Here is a 21,495-nt window from a genome sequence, read left to right on the forward strand (position 1 = left end):
TCCCAGAGGTTCACAAAACAATAAAGCACTGGTTCTCAGTCTTCCTAATGCTGTGACTCCTTAATGCAGTTCCTCACGTTTATGATGATTCCCCAACCTTAAAATTATTTTCATTGTTAGTTCCTAAGTGTACTTTTGCTACTATTGTGAATCACAGTGAAAATAGCTTATATGCAGATAGCCATAGGCAACCCCTGCGAAAGGCTCACTCAACCCCCCAAAGGGGTTGTGACCCACATGTTGAGAAACATTGCAATAAAGACTGTTGCCTTTGCTCTTGATTTACCAACAGTAGACGATGATACGACCACTTCCTAGTTCCTTCTCTATTTCTGTGAAAAGGTACCATGACCACAGCAATTTATAGAAGGGAGAGTTTATTTGGGGCTTACAGTTTCAGAGGGCTAAAGATTGTGATGGCCATAATGAGGAGCATGGCAGCAGTCAGGCAAGCATGGCATTGGAGCAGTCACTGAGAGCTTATGTCTTGAGACACAACCACGAGGCAGAGAGAGCTACCAGAGAGTGGCACGAGTCTTTCGAAACCATCTCTTGCAATGAGGACACATTTCCTAGTCTTTCCCAGACATTTTTACCGACTGGGAACCAAGTGCTCAGACTGATGAACCTATGGGGCCAGACTCATTCAAATCACCACAGATCCTTCATCGAAGACACACTTAAGCTAGAACTAAGGCATGCTCCACCCAGCTGTCCTTGTTCTACAAGGTGCAATGCGAGCTGCAAGGGGAGAAAGAAAGCCAACCATCTTACCCAGCTGTCAAGCTTGCTTACTAAGTGCCAATCAGCAGGTAAAACAGTCCCACTAGCGCAATAGTGGCTTGATTATTTGGGAGAAGCCCAACACTTTCTGGTTGGATTTGAAGCTGAACTCCATGGGAAGAAATGCATACCTGGTACTGAAAACATGCCCCCCCCAAAAACAAACAAACAAACAAACAAAAACCTTATGGTTGGGTGTGTCACAAGGTCACAAACCCTATGAGGTAGGGGAAACTTAATATTGATATCAAGCTAAATTGATATATAATAGAACTGTGTTTCAAATATATTTATTACCTTAAACTTAGCCAGAGAAGCCCCTTTTGCTGTGAGTGACTATTAATACAGAGACTTATAACTGGTCACAATGATAAGAATAAATGACCATTGAGTGCTCAGCCCTGAACAGGAACAGTCAGTCATATTACCCTTTCAAGACCCATGGAACCTCATGAAAAAGGAATGGAAAGATTTTAAGAGCTGGAGAGTAGGGAGGTGTCCTGTGAAACATAGATACAGCATGAAAATAGTACAATAATTTGTTGGGAAGAAAAGGTTCTCTGGGACTTATATGGTGAAAAGAAGGGTAATGAGGTGAATATGTTCACAATATATTGAACACGTGTATGAAATTATCAAAACTGAAATTTTAAAAAGGAAATACACAAATATCCAGAAATTGCATCCTTTTGCACAATGTGTTCTGAAAATATTTGTCAAATTTCCCTTTTGCCCTTCCTATTTTGAAGACCTAATAATTTAGGTTTGATGTGTATTCTAATTCTCTTTATTTATAAAATGAGACTTTATATATTATTATGGTTGCTTATTTTTAAGATGTTTCTGTCAAAATATATTAATATCTTCTAAAATATAATCACAATACATCCCCAAATCTTCATCTCCCACTTAGTTTTGTCACAAAAGCATGAAATAATAGACAAGCATATTGCCTAAAGTGACGATTCTTGATTAGTGGTTAGACCATACTGATTTTTGCAAAACTCTTTTTGTCATTCTCTGCCATACTTCCAATGAAAAATACCCTTTAAATAAGTTGCTAGAAAAGCATATTACTACAAAAGTTTCAAGTTGAGAAATAAAATAAAAAACAGAAGGTCATAGAGAAAATTGAAGAATTCTAGTAAGCATATATTCTGTTGTCCTGAGGGTCTTTGACTTTGAAATACAGTGCACAGGCACAAAGTGAAAGATTTTATCATTGGGTAGTATGCACATAAACTATGGTTAGATATGCACTTATTTGCTATGGTTGATTAATGTCTGTTGTGGAAATGCCACTGCCAAAGGGAATATCTTCCTTATCTACAGAAAAAAAAAAGAGGAAAATAACTCAGCAAAGCAAACAAATTGATAAACCTCAAAAATTAATGTGAATTTTTGTACTTATCAGCTGTGCCTAGCTTTGTTAAACAGGTCATTTAAAGGTGATGTCATTGGATGCAATTATTGTTTCATATAAGTAAATATTTAAGTTTGTCTTATAAGAAAAACTCAAGATCAACAGCTCATATTTTAGAATTTCAATCTAACATTTTTTTTTTACTTTCATTTAAACTTAATACTTAAGAATGCAGTACACATATATAAAATTAAAAATAAAGTGAAAAAAATAATGACTATAAAAAAGATATTCCAATAGCATGATGGTTTGAAAGAAAATGGCCCCCATAAAGAGTGGTACCTATTAGGTTGGCCTTCTTGGAGGAAGTGTGCTACTGTTGGGGTAGGCTTTGAGGTCTCATATGCTCAAGCTATGCCCAGTGTAGCACACAGCCCCCTACCTATTGCCTCTGGATCAAGATGTAGAACTCTCAGCTCCAACATCTTATGTACCTGCATGCTGCCTTATTTCCTGCCATGATGATAATGGACTAAAACCTCTGAAATTGTAAGTCAGCCACAATTAAATTTTTGTAAGAGTTGCCATGGTCACAGTGTCTCTTCACAGCAATAGAAACCCTAACTAAGACAAATAGTCAGCACAGAGTGTGAGTAGGAGACATTATTTTGCTTTAACAGCTGTTCTTTTTAATATTATTATACTGCTAGTCATCTAGTTTGTCATTTGATATTCACATTTCTATGTTAATTATACAGTGGAATGAGTAAAAACACTAACAACTTTCCAGTATAGAAAACTTTATAGAATATGCTAAAACATTAACGTTAATATTTGTGTCACATGTTCAAAATATACCTGTAGGAAAGGTTAGAGTAGAATAAAATAAACCTTGTGTCATCTGTAAAAGAATAAATCAAATATGTTTAAGATGTTACTGTGAGCTGGAAATTTGGCTCAGCAATTGAGTGTGTATACTGCTCTCACAGAGGACTTGAGTTCAGTTAAACCACCAAAGTGAAATAGCTCACAACTACCTTTGACTCCAGCTCGAGAGGATCTGACAAACTGACTTCAGATTTCTGTAGGCACCTGAACTCATGCACACTACCCAAATATATATGCATAATTTACATACAATTTAATTATGTATAATTTAAATATGTATATAATTTATATATAATTTAATTCTATATAAATATATATTTCCTCATATACACATAAAATGAAAAACATTTAAATTGATTTTTAAAAGAATGCATTTCTAGAAATATAATATAAACCAATCCTGCTTATAATACCATCTTTATGAATGCACATGCTAAATATGTGAGCCACTTTTTCTATCAAGAATATTTTCTATATATTTAAAAATCCTAGCCTGGCAAGATGGCTTAGAGGGTAAAGGTGCTTGCCTCAAGCCTGACCAAGGGAGTTCAATTCCTGGAAAACACATGGTGGAAGGAGAGAACCCACAAATTGTTTTCTGATCTCCACAAGTGTGCCATGGCATATATGTGTATGCATGCACGAGTGTGCACATGTGTATTTGCACACATACACAGCATAACATGGATATGTTTAATAAAATTTTTATTAATACAAACAAAAACCCTTATTGTTTTACAGCCTTAGCAATGTGAACTTCAATACTGACTAGATGTCCCATTTGAGTTCTATCTCCAAATACTCAAACCTATCAATCCTAAATATCCTCCCTTCAAACACAATTACTGTGTCACCATCAAAGAATATGTAAAAGGCATGATGCAGTGACTTATGCAGTGACTTAGACCTTCTCATCCTGTTTTCAGAGATTATTTCCAACCAGGCTGTATGCCTGACACCCCTTAAGCCCTCACATCACCAATATTCTCCTTCTCCTTCTTCTTCTCCTCCTCCTCCTCCTCGTCTTTTTTTTTTTTTTTTTTTTTTGTCTTGTTTTGTTTTTTGAGAAAGCATTTCTCTAGAGCCTGTCCTGGAACTTGCTCTATAGATGAAGCTAGCCTTTAACTCACAAAGATCCACAAAGATCTACCTCCCAGGTGCTGGAATTAAAGGTGTGAGCCACCACTGCCTCGCTTACTAATATTTTTATTTTATTAAACTTATTATAGCATAGGATATCAAGCCAGTCACTTGGCATTTTAATTTGAATAATTGAGATTAGAGAGATTTTAAATATAAAGCCTCATGTGGTATAGACTATACTATCTCTTTATTGAAGTGATTATAGATATTGAGAAGGTATTTCTCTTCTACCTCCTCCTGTTCTACAATCTAATTGATGTGAGAAGGGTAGTCTTTACTTCATCAATGAACTCATGCTGTATAGGTAGCCACACTGAGATTTTCAGTTTCTTAAAGTTCAAAGATGATCCATTATCCTAGTGTATTGAGAAAATATTGTTACTTTCCCTCTTTAGAGTATTCAATTAGATTTGTAGGGAGAACAGCTAGCTCCATAGTAGCCTATGGAAGAGTGGAAAGATATCTGAAGATCTTAAGCCACTATTTACTTCATAGTCTCTCCTCCTATTAATCTTTATCCATATCCTAGCACAAGAAAATCTATACAGTTATGTAGCTAGAGGCTTTTCTCTGTCCTGCCCTATCCTGTGGCCACTTGTAAATCATTCAGAGGCTTAATATTAATTACAATCTGTCTAGCCTATTGCTCAGGCTTATTATTAACTAGCTCTTACAACTTGAATTAACCAGTTTTTATTAATCTATGTATTGCCACCAGTCTACTGGCATCTTGCTCCTTGGGCAGCTGGATGGCATTTATCCCTGACTCAGCCCTTCTCCTGTATCTCTGCTTGGATTTCCTTCCTTTCTCTATCCTGCATTGCCAAATGCCAAAACAGCTTTATTTATTAATCAATGGGAGCAACACATATTCACAGCATACAGAAAGGCATCCCACATCACAGTTATGGGTCAGAAAATGATGCTTTGATCAGAAAGAGAAGACATATATGAAAATAAACTCATAAGACCATTGCTTTATTTGGTGGAAGTACAATATGATATGTGCACAAAAAAGAATCACCCAAGAACTCACTTTTCAGGATGCATTTCTGCATTTAAATAATGCATAACTAGATAATACTTACTTTAAACCTGACACTAATCCTTTTATTGAAGATAATCTTTTCATATAATATATTCTTATCATAGCCTCCCCTCTTTCAACTTCTTCTAGATCCTCACCACCTCCTGACCTACCCAACTCAGCATCTTCTTTCTCTCTCTTTAAAAAACAAACAGGAAAACAAACCAAATGAGGAGGCACAACACACACACACACACACACACACACACACACACACACACACAAAGAAAATCCACAAAAACACAATATCAGAAACCATAACATACAAGTAAAAAGATCAATAAGACAAAAAATTCTCAAATAGGCCGAGCAGTGGTGGTACACGCCTTTAATCCCACCACTTGGCAGGCAGAGCCAGGTGGATCTCTGTGAGTTCGAGGCCAGCCTGGGCTACTAAGTGAGTTCCAGGAATGGCACAAAGCTACACAGAGAAACCCTGTCTTGAAAAACCAAAAAAAAAAAAAAAAAAAAAAGCCCAAACAAAGTAATATGAGACAAAAATATGTACAAAAATACCATGAGTTCATTTTGTGTTGTCCATGTGGCCTGCCCTTTAAAGTGGTTAATATACTCAGTGAGACTCCACTGAAAAAAACTAATTTTTCCTTTGCAAGAAGATGTCAGTTGGAGATGGCTTGTAGATTAGGGGTGGGAGCTCACATCCACTTCCCCCTCTCAGTGCTGGGATCCTGTGGTGATATATTGTGTACCCTAATAAAGCTTGCTTTGAGGGTCAAAGGACAGAGCCAGCCACTAGATTAAACACAGAGGCCAGACAGTGTTTGCATACACCCTGAATCCTATCACTCGGGAGGCAGAGACCCATCTGGATCTCTGTGAGTTCAAGGCCACACTGGAAACAGAGCCAGGCAGTGGTGGCACACACCTTTAATCCCAGTACTGGGAAGTACATATGCCTTTAATCCAAGGAAGTGATATCTAGGCAGAGAAAGGTATATAAGGCATGAGGAAACAGAAACTCATTCCCTTGGGACTGAGGATTTCAGAGAAATCAGAACTTGTGGCTGGCTCGTTCTGCTTCTCTGATCTTTTGGTTTTCACCTCAATATCTGGCTCCAGGTATTGTTGTAAGACCTTTTAAGATTCGTGTTACAGGATCCCAGCTGGCCTAACCTGCACAGGCCCAGTACAGGACAGAACATTCTCTGTTAGTTCATTTCTGTGTCAGTCCTACTGTGTCTAGAAGACACTGTTTCTTGATGTCTGACAGTAATCTTAATTCAGTTCTAGGTATGAACACTACAGTAACTCATGTCTGTATTTATTTATATAATCAAATGATGATAGATTTGCTTACAATCTAATTGTATGCTGTTCTATATTGTTGGTGAGGTATAATTTGATAAAACTTAATGTAATACATAATGTTTATGCTACAGAGAGACAATATGTTTAATGCTCTTAAATTGTGGATGTTAAGAATTTTTAGTGATAGAAATGATAATCATAAAAAGTATAAATCTTAAACTGGACAGTGGTGGCATATGCCTTTAATCCCAGCACTTGGCAGGCAGAGACAGGTGGATCTCTCTGAGTTTAAGGCCAGCCTGGTCTACAGAGGGAGACCCAGGACAGGCACCAAAACTACACAGAGAAATCCTATCTTGAGAAACTTCCCCCCTTAAAAATCAGGAAAACAAACAAACAAATATAAATCTTAAGTGTATATAAATAAAATATAATAAATACATTTTAAAACACCACATGAAAAACAGCTATTTGATGATAGGATATTGGGCTTATTGGTAGTCAAATATCTATTTTTTCATATTTTTTTCCTTTTTTTCCTTTTTCTTTATTAAGAAATCTTCTACTCACTCCATTTACTATCCACAGATCACTCCTCCTCCATGCTCCCTCCTCCCCCCCCCCAGCTCTCTTTCCCAAGCCACCCTGCATTCCCACATCCCCCAAATCGAGGTCTCCCATGGGTAGTCAGCAGAGCCCAGCACACTGAGCCTAGGTAGGTCCAAGCCCCTTCCCACTGCACCAAGGGTATGCAAGGTGTTACACCACAGGCACCAGATTCCAGAAGGCTGTCCATAGACCAGGAACAGATCCCGATCTTCCTGCCTGGGTGCCCCTCAAACAGTTTGAACCAAACAACCGTCTTCCATGTCCAGAGGGCCTAGTCAAGTCCCATGGGGACTCCACAACCACCAGTCCACAGTTCATGGGCTTCCACTAGTGTGGCCAGTCATCTCTGCACATCTTCCCATTATGATCTCTTCTCCCTCACCTGTAGTATCTCTCCTCTCTCTCATCAATTGGATTCTCAGAGCTCAGCCTGGTGCCTGGCCGTGGATCTCTGTATCTACCTCCATCAATCACTGGACAAAGGCTCTATGAAGACAGCTAGGTTATATGCTAGGCTGGTCACCAGAGTAGACAGGTCCAGGCACCTTCTGGACCACTGCCAGCAGTCCAAGGTGGTGTCATCCTTGTGGGTTCCTGAGCCACCCCAGCACCCTGCCTCTTCCTATTCCCATGATGTCCTCAGCTATCATGGTATCTCCCTCCCTACCCTCCCACTCTGTCCCTGTTCCAGCTTGACCCTCCTATTTTCCTATGTTATCATCCCCCTCTCGTCCTCTGCCCACACACAAACACAGAGTACACTCATGTAGATCTCATCCACTTCTCCTTCACAGAGCCATCCATGTGTCCCTCCTAGGGTCTTTTCCTGTTAGCTAGCCGCTCTGGAGTTGTGGGTTGCAGTCTGGCCGTCCCTTCCCTCACATTTATTATCCACTTATGAGTGAGTACATACTATGTTTGTCCTTCTGAGTCTGGGTTACCTCACTCAAGATGATATTTTCTAGTTCCATCCATTTGACTGAAATTTCATGTTATATTGTTTTTTACTGCTAAGTAGTACTCCATTGTGTATATGTGTCATATTTTCTTTATCCATTCTTCAGTTGAGGGCCATCTAGGTTGTTTCCAGGTTCTTTCTATTACAAATAATGCTGAAAAAACATAGTTGAGCATGTGTCCTTGTGGTATGATTGAACATTCCTTGGGTATATGCCCAAGAGTGGTATAACCTGGGTCTTGAGGAAGACTTATTCCCAATTTTCTGAGAAACTGCCATACTGATTTCCAGAGTGGCTGTACAAGTTTTCAGTCCCACAAATAGTTGAGGAGTGTTCCCCTTTCTCCACATCCTCTCCAACATGTCTTCAGTGTTTTTGATCTTAGCCATTCTGACAGGTGTAAGATGGTATCTCAGAGTTGTTTTGATTTGCATTTCCCTAATGACTAAGGATGTCCTTAGTTCCTTAAATGCCTTTCAGCCATTTGAGATTCTTGTGATGAGAATTCTTTGTTAAGCTCTGTAGCCCATTTTTTAATTGGACTGTTTTATTATTTTGATGTCCAGCTGTTTGAGTTCTTTATATATTTTGGAGATCAACCCTCTGTCAGATGTGGGGTTGGTGAAGATCTTTTTCCATTTTGTAGGCTGTCATTTGATCTTATTGACCGTGTCCTTTGCTATACAAAAGCTTGTCAGTTTCAGGAGGTCCCATTTACTAATTTTAGCTCTCAGTGTCTGTGCTACTGGTGTTATATTTAGGAAGTGGTCTCTTCTGCCAATTTGTTCCAGACTACTTCCTACTTTCTCTTCTGTCAAGCTCAGTGTAACTGGATTTATGTTGAGATCTTTGATCCACTCGGACTTCAGTTTTGTGCATGGCAACAGACATGGATCTATTTGCAGCCTTCTACACATTGACATCCAGTTATGCAAGCACAATTTGTTGAAGATGCTTTCTTGTTTCCATGGTACAGTTTTGGCTTCTTTGTCGAAAATCATATGTTCGTAAGTGTGTGGATTAATGTCAGGGTCTTCAATTTGATTCCATTGGTCCACATGTCGGTTTTTATGCCAGTACCAAGCCATTTTTATTACTATAGCTCTATAGTAGAGCTTGAGGTCAGGAATCATGATGCCTCCAGAGGTTGCTTTAGTATACAGAATTTTTTTTAGCTATCCTGGGTTTTTGGTCTTTCCATATAAAGTTAAGTATTGCTCTTTCCAAGTCTGTGAAAAATTGTGTTGAGATTTTGATGGGGATTGCATTGAATCTGTATATTGCTTTTGGCAAGATTGCCATTTTTACTATGGTGATTCTACCTATCCATGAGTATGGGAGATCTTTCCATTTTCAGATATCTTCTTCAATTTCTTTATTCAGAGACTTAAAGTTCTTACCATACAGGTCTGTCACTTGCTTAGTTAGAGTTACACCAAGGTATTTTATATTATTTATGGCTATTTTAAAGGGAGATGTTTCTCTTATTTCTTTCTCAGCCCCTTTTTCATTTGTATAAATGAGGGCTATTGAATTTTTTAAGTTAATCTTCTATCCTGCCACCTTATTGAAGGAGTTTATCAGCTGTAGGAGTTCCCTGGTAGAATTTTTGGGGTCACTTATGTATACTATCATATCATCTGCAAATAGAGAAAGTTTGGCTTCTTCCTTTCTGATTTGTATCCCCTTAATCTCCTTTTTTTGTGTTATTGCTCTAGCTAGAACTTCGAGTACTATATTGAATACGTATGGGGAGAGTGGACAGCCTTGTCTTGTTCTTGATTTTAGTGAAATCCTTTTGAGTTTCTCTCCATTTAATTTGATGTTGGCTGTCGGTTTGCTGTAAATTGCCTTTATTATGTTTAGGTATGTTCCTTGCATTCCTGATCTCTCTAAAATCTTTATCATGAAGGGGTGTTGGATTTTGTCAAAGGCTTTTTCAGCATGCAATGAGATGATCATGTGGTTTTTTTCTTTCAGTTTGTTTATATGGTGTATTACATTGACAGATTTTTGTATGTTGAACCAACCTTGCATCCCTGGGATGAAACCTATTTGGTCATGGTGGATAATTTTTTGATGTGTTCCTGGATTCAGTTAGCCAATATTTTTTGAGTATTTTTGCATCAATGTTCTGTAATTCTCTTTCTTTGTTACATCTTTGTGTGGTTTGGGTATCAGGGTAACTCTAGCCTCATAGAAAAGAATTTGGTAATATTCCTTCTGCTTCTATGGTGTGGAACAATTTGAAGAGTATTGGTATTAGCTCTTTAAAAATCTGGTAGAATTCTGTATTGAAACCATCTGGTCCTAGGCTTTTTTTTTTTTTTTTTAATGACTGATCCTATTTCCTTAGGGGTTATTGGTCTGTTTAATTTATAGTTTATCTGGTCTAGATTTAACTTTGGTATGGGGTACCTATTCAGAAAATTGACCATTTCTTTCAGATTTTCCAATTTTGTGGAGTAAAGGTTTTTTAAGTATGACCAGATGATTCTCTGGATTTCATCATTGTCTGTTGTTATATCCCCCTTTTTGGTTCTCATTTTGTTAGTTTGGATGCTCTCTCTCTGCTTTTTGGTTAATTTTGGTAAGGGCTTATCTATCTTGTTGATTTTCTGAAAGAACCAACTCTTTGTTTCATTGATTTTTTTGTATTGTTCTCTGTGTTTCTATTTTAATGATTCCAGCCCTCAATTTGATTATTTCCTGGCATCTGTTTCTCCCGGGTGAGTTTGCGTCTTCTTGTTCTAGAGTTTTCAGTTGTGCAGTTAAGTCACTAGAGTGAGATTTCTCCAACTTTTTTATGTGGGCATTTAGAGCTATGAATTTTCCTCTTAGTTCTGCTTTCATGGTGTCCCATAAGTTTGGATACGTTGTACATTCATTTTCATTGAATTCTAGGAAATCTTTAATTTCTTTCTTTATTCTTCCTTGACCCATTGGTGATTCAATTGGGAATTATTCAGTTTCCAGGAGATTGTAGGCTTTCTGTAATTTTTGTTGTTGTTGAAATCTAACTTTAAGCCATGGTGGTCTAATAAGATACAGGAGGTTGTTTCAATTTTTTTGTATCTGTTGAGATTTGCTTTATGACCAAGCATGTGGTTGATTTTGGAGAAGGTTCCATGGGGTGCTGAAAGGAAGGTATATTCTTTTGTGTTAGGGTGGAATATTCTGTAGATATCTATTAAGTCTATTTGAGTCATAATGTCTGCTAGTTCCCTTATTTCTCTGTTAAGTTTCTGTCTGGTAGACCTCTCCATTGGTGAGAGAGGGGTGTTGAAGTCTCCCACTACTAGTGTATGGGGTTTGATGTGCAATTTAAGCTTTGGTAATGTTTCTTTTACAAATGCTGGTGCCCTTGTATTTGTGGCATTTATTGAGACTTCATCTTGTCAGATTTTCCCTGTGATAAATATGTAGTGTCCTTCCTGATATCGTTCAATTAATTTTAGGTTGAAGTCTATTTTTTTTAGATATTAGGATAGCTACATCAGCTTGCTTCTTTAATCCACTTGATTGGAAAATCTTTTCCCAGGCTTTTATTCTGAGGTGGTGTCTGTCTTTGAAGTTGAGGTATGTTTATTGTATGTAGCAAATGGATGGATCTTGTTTTCATTTCCATTCTGTTAGCCTGTGTCTTTTTATAGGTGATTTGGGACCATTGATATTGATGGATATGAATGACCAGTTATTGTTAATTCCTGCTATTTTTGGTGGTAGTGTTGTATGTTTCCCTTCTTTGGTATTTGTTGGTATGGGACTATCTATTGCCTGTGTTTTGTGGATGTATCTTACTTCATTAGGTTGGATTTTTCTTTCAAGTGATTTCTATAGGGCTAGATTTGTGGAGAGATATTGTTTAAATCTGGTTTTATCATGGAATATTTTGTTTACTCCTTCTATGTTGATTGAGAGTTTCACTGGGTACAATAGTCTGGCTTGGCATCCATGGTCTCTTAGTATCTGCATAATGTCTTTCCAGGACCTTCTGGCCTTTAGAGTCTCCATTGAAAAGTCAGGTGTTATTCTTATGGGTCTGCCTTTATATGTTACTTGTCCTTTTTCCTTTACAGCTCTTAATATTTTTTTTTCTTTATTCTGTGTGTTTAGTGGTTTGATTATTATGTGGTGATGAGACTTTTTGTTTTTGAGCCAGTCTATTGGGTGTTCTATAACCTTGTATTTTTATAGGCATTTCCTTCCTTAGGTTGGGAAAGTTTTCTTCTATGATTTTGTTGAATACATTTTCTGTGCCTTTGAGTTGGTATTCTTCTCCTTCTTCTATCCCTATTATTCTTAGGTTTGGTCTTTTCATGATGTCCCAAATTTCCTGGACATTTTGGGTCATGACTTTGTTGGCTTTACTGTTTTGTTTGAATGATGAATCTATTTCTTCTTCCATATCTTCAGTGCCAGACATCTTCTCTTCCATCCCCTGTATTCTGTTGGTTATACTTCTATCTGTAGTTCCTATTCCTTTACTCAGATTTTCCACTTCCAGCATTACCTCAGTTTGTGTCTTCTTTATTAACTCCATTTCAGTTTTGAAATCTTGAACTGTTTCCCTCATTTGTTTAATTGCTTTCTCTTGGCTTTCAAAGGATTTATTGATTTTTTTTTCCCATTTTTTGTTTGACTGTTCCTCGATTTCTTTAAGGGAATTTTTCATTTCCTCTTTTAAGATCTCTAATATCTTTTTAAAGTCATTTATATGGTAGATATCATCTGTTTCTTCTGTGTTGGCATGTTCAGGTCTCGCTGATATAGGTTCTGATGGAGCCATATTGTTTTTTATGTTGTTGACTGTATTTTTGCAATGGCATCTAACCATCTCTTTCTCCACTTGGTGCAAGCAGTGTCTGTGCCTGGGGGAGCTTCTCTTGGTCTGATTGATACTCTTGATCCAGTGGGAACTCTTGGTCTAGTCAATGCTGATGGACTTTAGTCTTAAGGAGTAGTTCTTAGTCCAATTGGCACTAGGCTAGTGAGCTCTGTCTCAGGGAGTAGCTGCAGTCTTAGCATGTGGTGGATGGTGGTAGTTTGACCTGTCTGCAGAAGGTCTGCCTGCCAACTGGCCTCTTAGTCTAGTTGGGTGCAGGCAGGCTCTGTCTCAGGGAACAGTTGCAGTCTCAGAGGGTGGGTGGTATTTGGGGGAGATGGAGCTTGGGTTACAGGGTCTGATGGGGGATAGTGGTAGTCTGACTTGTGTGCAAGAGGTCTTCCTGCCAACTGGCCTGAAACTGGAATTGCAATGGGTGGTGGTTTAGGGGTGCAGGGTTGTACCCCTGAGCCCAAGCCTAGTGGCTGGGGTGTTCAGATAATGAGGATAAAGACTCATCTCTTAGTCCAGTTGGGTGCTGGCAGGCTCTGTCTCCAAGAACAGTTGCAGTCTCAGAGGTTAGGTGGGATTTCCTATTTTTCCATATTTAATATATATTTATATACATATTGATTTCATAATCATAAAAAACTAGATTTTATCTTAATTATCCAAACCATACAGAAACCTACTAATTTACAATACAACTAAAAATATAAGTTACATATCAGACTTCCCGGTATTTCTGGATCCTACAATCTCTTTGTCCCCTCTTCTGAAATGTTCCCTGAGCCATTGATGCAGGAGCTGTGATGTAGATGTATCCATTGGCCTCAGGCTCCCCATGATTGGCTGATTTCCACATCATGTGAATTGTGATTTTCTGTGGTGGCTTCCATTTGTTATAAAGAAAGGCTACTTTGGTGAGGGGTGGTACCTACTCTGATCTGTTAGTGTAATGGTAAGATTTAAAATAAAGCATTATGGTGGATTAATAGAAATCATGTGCCATTATCACAAAAGGCAAAACTACTATAGGTCTTCCTTAAGAAAAGAATTTGGGCTTGCTGCCTTACTCAAAAGTTGTTAGGCATGTTTGCTTTTTATCATTCATAAGAACACAGAGGAAGATGGAGGATGGTTTCCAAGGAAGCAGGAAGTTCTGTGCTCTTTATAGAATCTGCTGGAGTACTGACGTCATGACAAGCACAGAGCATAAACACTTTCACTCTTTAAAACTTACTTAGAACATTCTTCTTGATACAGTACTTTATTATGAGTGAAACCAAGTAAAGTGTTGAGTCAAAACAGACTATTATTAAACTAATATTGGCTCATTTACCATAGCAGTTTTGAAATTTGGTTTTCAATATATTGTCAGAATAGGTAAAGAGATTGTATACTAACCCCATATTGCCTCATTCATATGTTGATATATTCTACTCAATTTCAGATTTCTATTAAAGGAAAACTCCAAAGTTATTAAATGGAAATTGCTCATATTATCACACAAACTATTCCCTTACCAGCAATAACTTTTCCTGTAAACTTTCTTTATTCTTTTCCATAACTTAAATCTACCTTGGATCAAAATATATAATTTCCAAATAATAATGAAAACTCTACATCTAATTTTTTTATCATGTGTTCAGCTTGTATTATACAACTAATATCTGATTTTATGCCACTTAGTTAAAAGTCATGAATTTAACTAAGATCACATCATCTCTCTATTTCCTTCCCTCAACAAAATGCAGTGCACTGCAAAATTTGCATGATTAAGAATTAACAATTACCACCAACTGTTCATAATAAATACATTCTTTGAAAATGAAATTTCCCCTTCTTAATTAATATACTTGCTGCTACTAACTATATTAAAATCTGGGACTTTTTTTCAGAGAAAACTGTGTTAATACTAAATTATGAAGTCACATTTTAAATAAGACTATTGTCACTTAGTGGAAAAGACAAGTGAATGGATAGGAAACTTGAAACAATAGTGCAGACACTATTATTAGCAGTGGAAAACCTATTCTGTCACTCTAAGCATTCTTACATTAACTAAAAGGCATAAATATTATAGAAATCAAGCATAAAAAATAACTTGATTGGCTATTTCCTTTGAGGTGCATTTTAATTTAAGAAAGAAAAATGCTTGAGAACAAATGTCTTTGAAATCTTTATTCCAAAACATTCTAAAATTCAAAGTGCAGGGACTGGAGAGATGTCTCACTAGTTATGATCACTGTCTGCTCTTGCAGAGGACTGGAACTCTCTTCCTAGCACCCACATGGTGGCTCACTATCATCTAATTCCAGGAGATCCAATGCCCCCTTCTGAACTCGGTGGGCATTAAGTATGCATGTATGACACATACACACATTCAGACAAAGCACTCATATATAAAAATTAAATAAATCTAAGACAGTTTTTAAAAAACAAAATCCATATACAGGAAAATGAAGTGTAATTTATAAAATTTCCCTTTAAATGTGTTCATTGAGGCCAAAGAGTTTCTCTACCCACCCTCTCACAGCCCCTCTGTTACCTTTGTTCAAGTACAAAGTGTCTATAATATTTTCCCCAAACCATGAAGTCTCTTCAAAATGTCAATTCCAGCCCAACATTTAACATCCCAGAGAAGCTTCCTTCAATTTCTTTATTGCTTGTGTCTTTCTCTCCTGATGATGCTATTTGCCTCTAAAGAATTCTGGCCTAACTGCTCTAAAGCACATATTTACTGAAAATATCTTGCCCCATGTTGGGTGCCATTTGTAGTTGGAGTTTTCCTGCCTGGCCCACAGTCAGGACAAATCTCTCTTACCCGCCAGTCCCACAGTCGCTCAGACCCAACCAAGAAAGCACACAGAAAATTACATTGTTTACAAACAGTATGGCTGTGGCAGGCTTCTTGTTATCTACTTCTTCTATCTTAAATTAACCCATTTCTGTTAGTCTGTACTTTGCCACATGGCTTGTGGTTTACCAGTGTCTTTACATGTTGCTTTTCATGGTGGTGGCTGGCGGTGTCTCTCTCCAGCCTTCTACTTCACAGAATTCTCTTCTCTCTTGTCCCGCCTATACTTCCTGCCTGGCTACTGGCCAAAATCAGAACTTTATTTACACAGAGCGATATCCACAACACTGATGGACATTTTTTTAACAACTGCAAAATGATTCAAATGATATGTTTATAATATGAATACCTGATGCTAATATCTCATGTATACTGTTTGTTGACTGTTAATATTGTTTCTAATTGAGATAAAACAATGTAGAGTTAAGAATATTTATGCACAAAAAAGCCAAATAAGAACTTACCTTGTTATCTTTTTTTTCCAAGGAGGTATAAATTTTCTCCATGTTTAAGTGTTACCTGTTTATGTGAAATGTGCTGAGGGAATACAGTGAAGTCTTGCATATTGGATGTTTCAATGTGGTTGTTTTGGTGAATGTTCCTGCCCCTCCAGAATTTGCATTAAAACTTAGTCACCAGTTTGGAGAGATGGCTCAGTAAACTGCCTGCTACACAAACACAAAGACTCGGGTCTCCAGCACCCACAAAGAAGGGCAGGTATGGTGACTTGTCTGTCAGCCCAGCAGAGAGAAGGCAGAAACAAGCTGAACTCCAGCTCACTGGCCAGTTCATCTTGCCAGTCAGTGAGTGTTGAATTCAGGAAGAGAGCTTGCCTCAAAAAAGATTAGAGGGGAGAACAGTTGAGAAAGACATGTCATGTTAACCTCTGACCTACACACACACACACACACACACACACACACACACACACCACAAAAACAAACAAAACAAAACACCTAACCACTAACGTAAAGTGAGCTGTAGCTGATTAGGCTGTCTGAACTCCTCATCTAGGAATGTTCCAGATCCTCATTAGAGTCCTAAGCAAGAACTACATCATCCCTTTTTGAATGTGAGCAGGCAAATGAGGCGACAGTGCCTGTGAACCAGAAACTGGGCTTTCACTGCAAATATCTGCTGATAGCTTGACTCTGACTCGCAGCCACTAGAGATGTGAAAAAGAAATTGCTGGTTTTCTCAGCTGTGTAGTTTGTGGAATTTTTGATATAGCAGCCTGAACAGACTATGAGTAAAGGTCCTCACTGGACCCACAAACTGCTACTTTTTCTAGGGAGATGCAGAGCAATCTCCAGTAAGTTTGACAGTAATGAAGGATGATGTCAATATTAAGTATCTATGAATGGTGTGGTTTCAAAATCTCATGCCTCAGTGATGACTCATTTCTACATTTGAAAACTTTGAAAGTCATTAGAACATTTTATTCATACTTTGTCTTGGTTAGGAAATTTCCCAGAAGGCAGCAAAGAGTTATAGACAATACTGTGACTGATAATCTTTGTATATATTCTGACACTCTTTGTTTAAAATGTATTTTCTTTTTAGTGGTCAAAGATATGCACCTAGTTATGTGTACAGTGTGACATCTTAGTACACATGTATGATGACTAATAATCTTATAGAGATTACTGACAAGTATCATCTCAGATACCATTGAAATTTTTATGTTCTCCTCTGAGCCCATTTTCTCCTTGATGAGAGGTAACCAACCAGTGTGGAAATTCGGTTATTTTGTTCCCATTCTTTTCATTATGGTTTAACCCATATGCTTCAAAATCTCTACACTGTGGTTTATTTTTCATTATTTCAAACTTTCTAGAAGTTGAATTTGAACCTATTCTGTAACTTACTTTTTTGGTGTTCTGTTCCTGCCTTTCATCCTTCACTACCTAATTCATTCCTTTGTGAGAATTAGAAAGAGCAGCCCTCTGTCCTGATGTAACCCCAAGTGAGAAAATAGCACTTTGTTCTCATACTTCCTTAAGTCCAGTGTACAACCAGCTCAGCATTCTGCTGTGCCCTAGGGAAGAGACAACACTATAAAACAGAGAGGCAACAGGTGAAAAATTCACATAGGGATTTTTAGTTCTGCAATCTAGGCCACAGTGAATAGGAAGTATTGATGTTACAAGCAATTGTGGTGATATTATATTTGTGCACCCCAATAAAACATATCTGGGGATCAGAGAAAAAAGCCAGCCACAATATTAAATATAGAGGTCAGGCAGTCATAGGTAGCACATGACTTTAATCCTAGCATTTGGGAGGCAGAGATTCATCCAGATCTCTGTGAGTTTGAGGCACATCACCTGATGTGATGGCACACGTCTTTAATCCCAGTGCTAGTTAACCATAAAGGTCTGGAGGTCTGGACAGACAGACAAGAAGTGGTAGAACTTGGCTGAAAAAGGAAGTGATGTACCTGAGTGGAGAGGAAGTAAGATGGCAGGGCACAGAAAGGTATATAGGTGTGAGTATATAGGAAGTAACACTCTCTGGGGGATGAGAGTTGGTAAGATGAGGTTGGCTGTGGCTTGTCCTATTCCTCTGATCTTTCAGTTTTCATTCCTATATCTGGCTCCAGGTTTTTTGTTTTTTGATTTTTTGTTTTTTTAATTAATAAGACCATTTACAAGCAATAGCTAGCTGGGCGGTGGTGGCGCATGCCTTTAATCCCAGCACTCGAGAGGCAGAGGCAGGCAGATCTCTGTGAGTTCGAGGCTAGCCCTATCTACCAAGTAAGTTCCAGGAAAGGTGCAAAGCTACACAGAGAAACCCTGTCTCAAAAAAAAAAATCAAGCAATAGCTTTAAGAAAGGAAGAAGATGGGGCTTGGCAAAGATCTGCCTAAAACTCTACTTTAATTCCAATTGTATATCACACCAGTTGGTGCACTCTAGCATGGGGTTATAAAGAACTGAAATGCAGCTTAATGACTCAGTTTATTTGCCAAATTTTTGTGCTAATGCATGAATCAAGATACTGTTTTGTATTTCTAGGCAAACAGGGCTTGAAGTGGCCTCTGAGAATTCCCTCATCCTCTGACTGCTCCCGGGCATAGCCTACTTTCTCATATACTACACTATACTTTCTCAAACAGGGTACACAGAAACAGAAACTTAGGCGGGGTACTCTGGGTCCTTACAGTAGGAACAAACAAATGGCGTAGCAGAAGAGTACATCCAAACATGCCTGGGTCCTTTAAGAATCTATTTTGTTCACTAAGCTTTATGGGGTATCACTGAGAGTAGAAACTGAAATAGACTATTCGATTTTTACAGCACAGTCTACTTCTGGATCTTATGAATTTAAATAGGTTTAAGTAAATGGTCAAAGGCAGTAATTCTGAAATAGTGTAAGTATCCTTGATCCACTGGAGACAGCATTCTTACCAAAGATTAAAATTAAATGTGATGTATAAAAATAAAGATCTATTTTCTTCTCTGAGTTAGTGAGCTAAGGCTACTATATCGTCTGTCACTTGTGGTGACAATATAAATTCCTGATGTATATCTAATGTAGAACCCTTATTTCAAGTTACATCTAAAAGGAAAGCAGGGAAGCCACCCTAACAAAACTATCAATAGCAGAAGAAAAGAAAAAGCCCGAACCTTTACAACCACTTCCCAAAAGATTTAAGGCAATGAGTTACATTCACTGCTAGTCCTAGTCTAAGAAAAGATGATAGGTCTCTTTTAAATTTGGCAAACATGTTGAATCCACAATAAATAAATAAAAGAAGTCAGAAGTGTTCCCCTTTGTGCTAGATCTCCTACTTTATTTCCATTCTGTGAGTCTGTGGGAAAATGCAACAATGAAATACCGCTATCATGGATTTTTAGAAAACTAGGTGTTCTTGTTCACAAGCTTTTTTGATCACCATTTCTGATCTTTTTATTTTCTGTCTTTTTCTTTTGCCTTAAAAATAAAAACTGCTTTCTTTCTTTATCACTTCCTTCTTTGCTCCTGTCTGCTGTCTCATTTCTCCTGAATTCTTATGTATTCTCTCGCCTCCTCCTCAGTAAGCCTGGATTACACTTTTCTTCCTCTGTTCTCTGAACGACGATACACAGAATGTACATATAAAAACAGCACAGAACAAATGTGAACTCATATAGATGATTACTAATTGAAATAAGCCTTCACTCATATAAATTACTATAAATAAATAATTTTAAACCATGATCAAGCAGTCTACAAAAGTTACACTATCTAAAACTAGGAAAACAATACTTGAGCATAGTCATAATGAAGGCAAGTCAAATGAAAATAAAACTGCTACAAAATTAGTAGATTTTTAAATTTCTAAAGATGTTGAGCCTCAGTTTAGATGAAATGAAGAAGTTTAAGGAATGCACAACACACACACACACACACACACACACACACACACACACACACACACACACAAGTGATGGAATTAAGTTGATATAATGCTTTGGCTGCACCTATCCAGATTACTATGTGTGTGTGTGAACAAATAAATAGATTCAGCAACTACAGGTCTAGAACTTTCCTTTAAGATTAAGTTTTATGTGAAATTAATAGCAATGTATTTGAATTATACATATATATTATACATTTATGTAACACATATAAATATATGTATAATTATTTGTATATTATATGTATACACTATTGTATGATATATTATATTCTATATGTAATATATATTATTGTTTATAGCCACAAAGCTAGAAACAGTTTCAATGTCATTTAGTAGATGACTGATTCACTAAAATACTAGATGATTACTATGATGAGTTGTGTGTGGATGAGCAAACTTTCCGTATTATTAACAGAAAACTAAGAGGCTGCTTTTGAACAATATAATCACCTTTGTGGGAAAACAGAAACTGTATCTACATGTATATTTGGGGCTGAATATTTAGAAATCTAAATGAAGATGGGCTACAGATAGATGCCTGTACTCCCAGGGCTTCACATACAGAGGCAGGAGAACGGTGAGTTTGGATATAATTGGGCTAGATAAGGAATGCTTACTTCAAAAAAAATGAAATAACTAATTGAAGAATATTATTAAACTCTTGTTCAACTATGTATATGCTACTATGTAACTTTATTTGGGGGAAAGAGGTACAAAAATTATTAAAAGCTCCAGGCTGTGGTGGCACATGCCTTCAATCCCTTCAATCCCAGCGCTCAGGAGGCAGAGCCAGGAGGATCTCTATGAGTTTGAGGCCAGCCTGGTCGACAGAGTGAGTTCCAGGACAGGCACCAAAACTACACAGAGAAACTCTGTCTCCAAGAACCAAAAAAAAAAAAAAATTAGTAAAAAGCAGTAACTATCTTTGGTGCAAAAGACAGACCTCTGGGGTGAAGCGTTGAAGCAGGCTGTATCATTCTTAACATATATACATGTTGAGGAACATAACTGTTAGGATGAATTCATATATGCTAAAAGGGAATTTATTAAAATGGCTTATAGGCTGTGGTGCAGCTAGTCCATCAATGGCTATTTCCCAAAGGAAAGGCCAAGAATCCCAAAGCTGTTCAGCCCATAGGGCTGGATGCCATAGCTGGTCTTGTGTCTACATTGAAATCCCAAAGAAGCATGTTCTAATATCACTGAAGCAAAGCCTCATCAGGAGAGGAGGTGAAACTGCCAGTGAGAGTGAGGGCAAGCAGGCAAAAAGCAAAATCTTCCTTCTTCTATGCTCTTTTTATAGTT

The sequence above is a fragment of the Onychomys torridus genome, chromosome 4 (genome assembly GCF_903995425.1).
Source record: "Onychomys torridus chromosome 4, mOncTor1.1, whole genome shotgun sequence".
Lineage (NCBI taxonomy): Eukaryota > Metazoa > Chordata > Mammalia > Rodentia > Cricetidae > Onychomys > Onychomys torridus.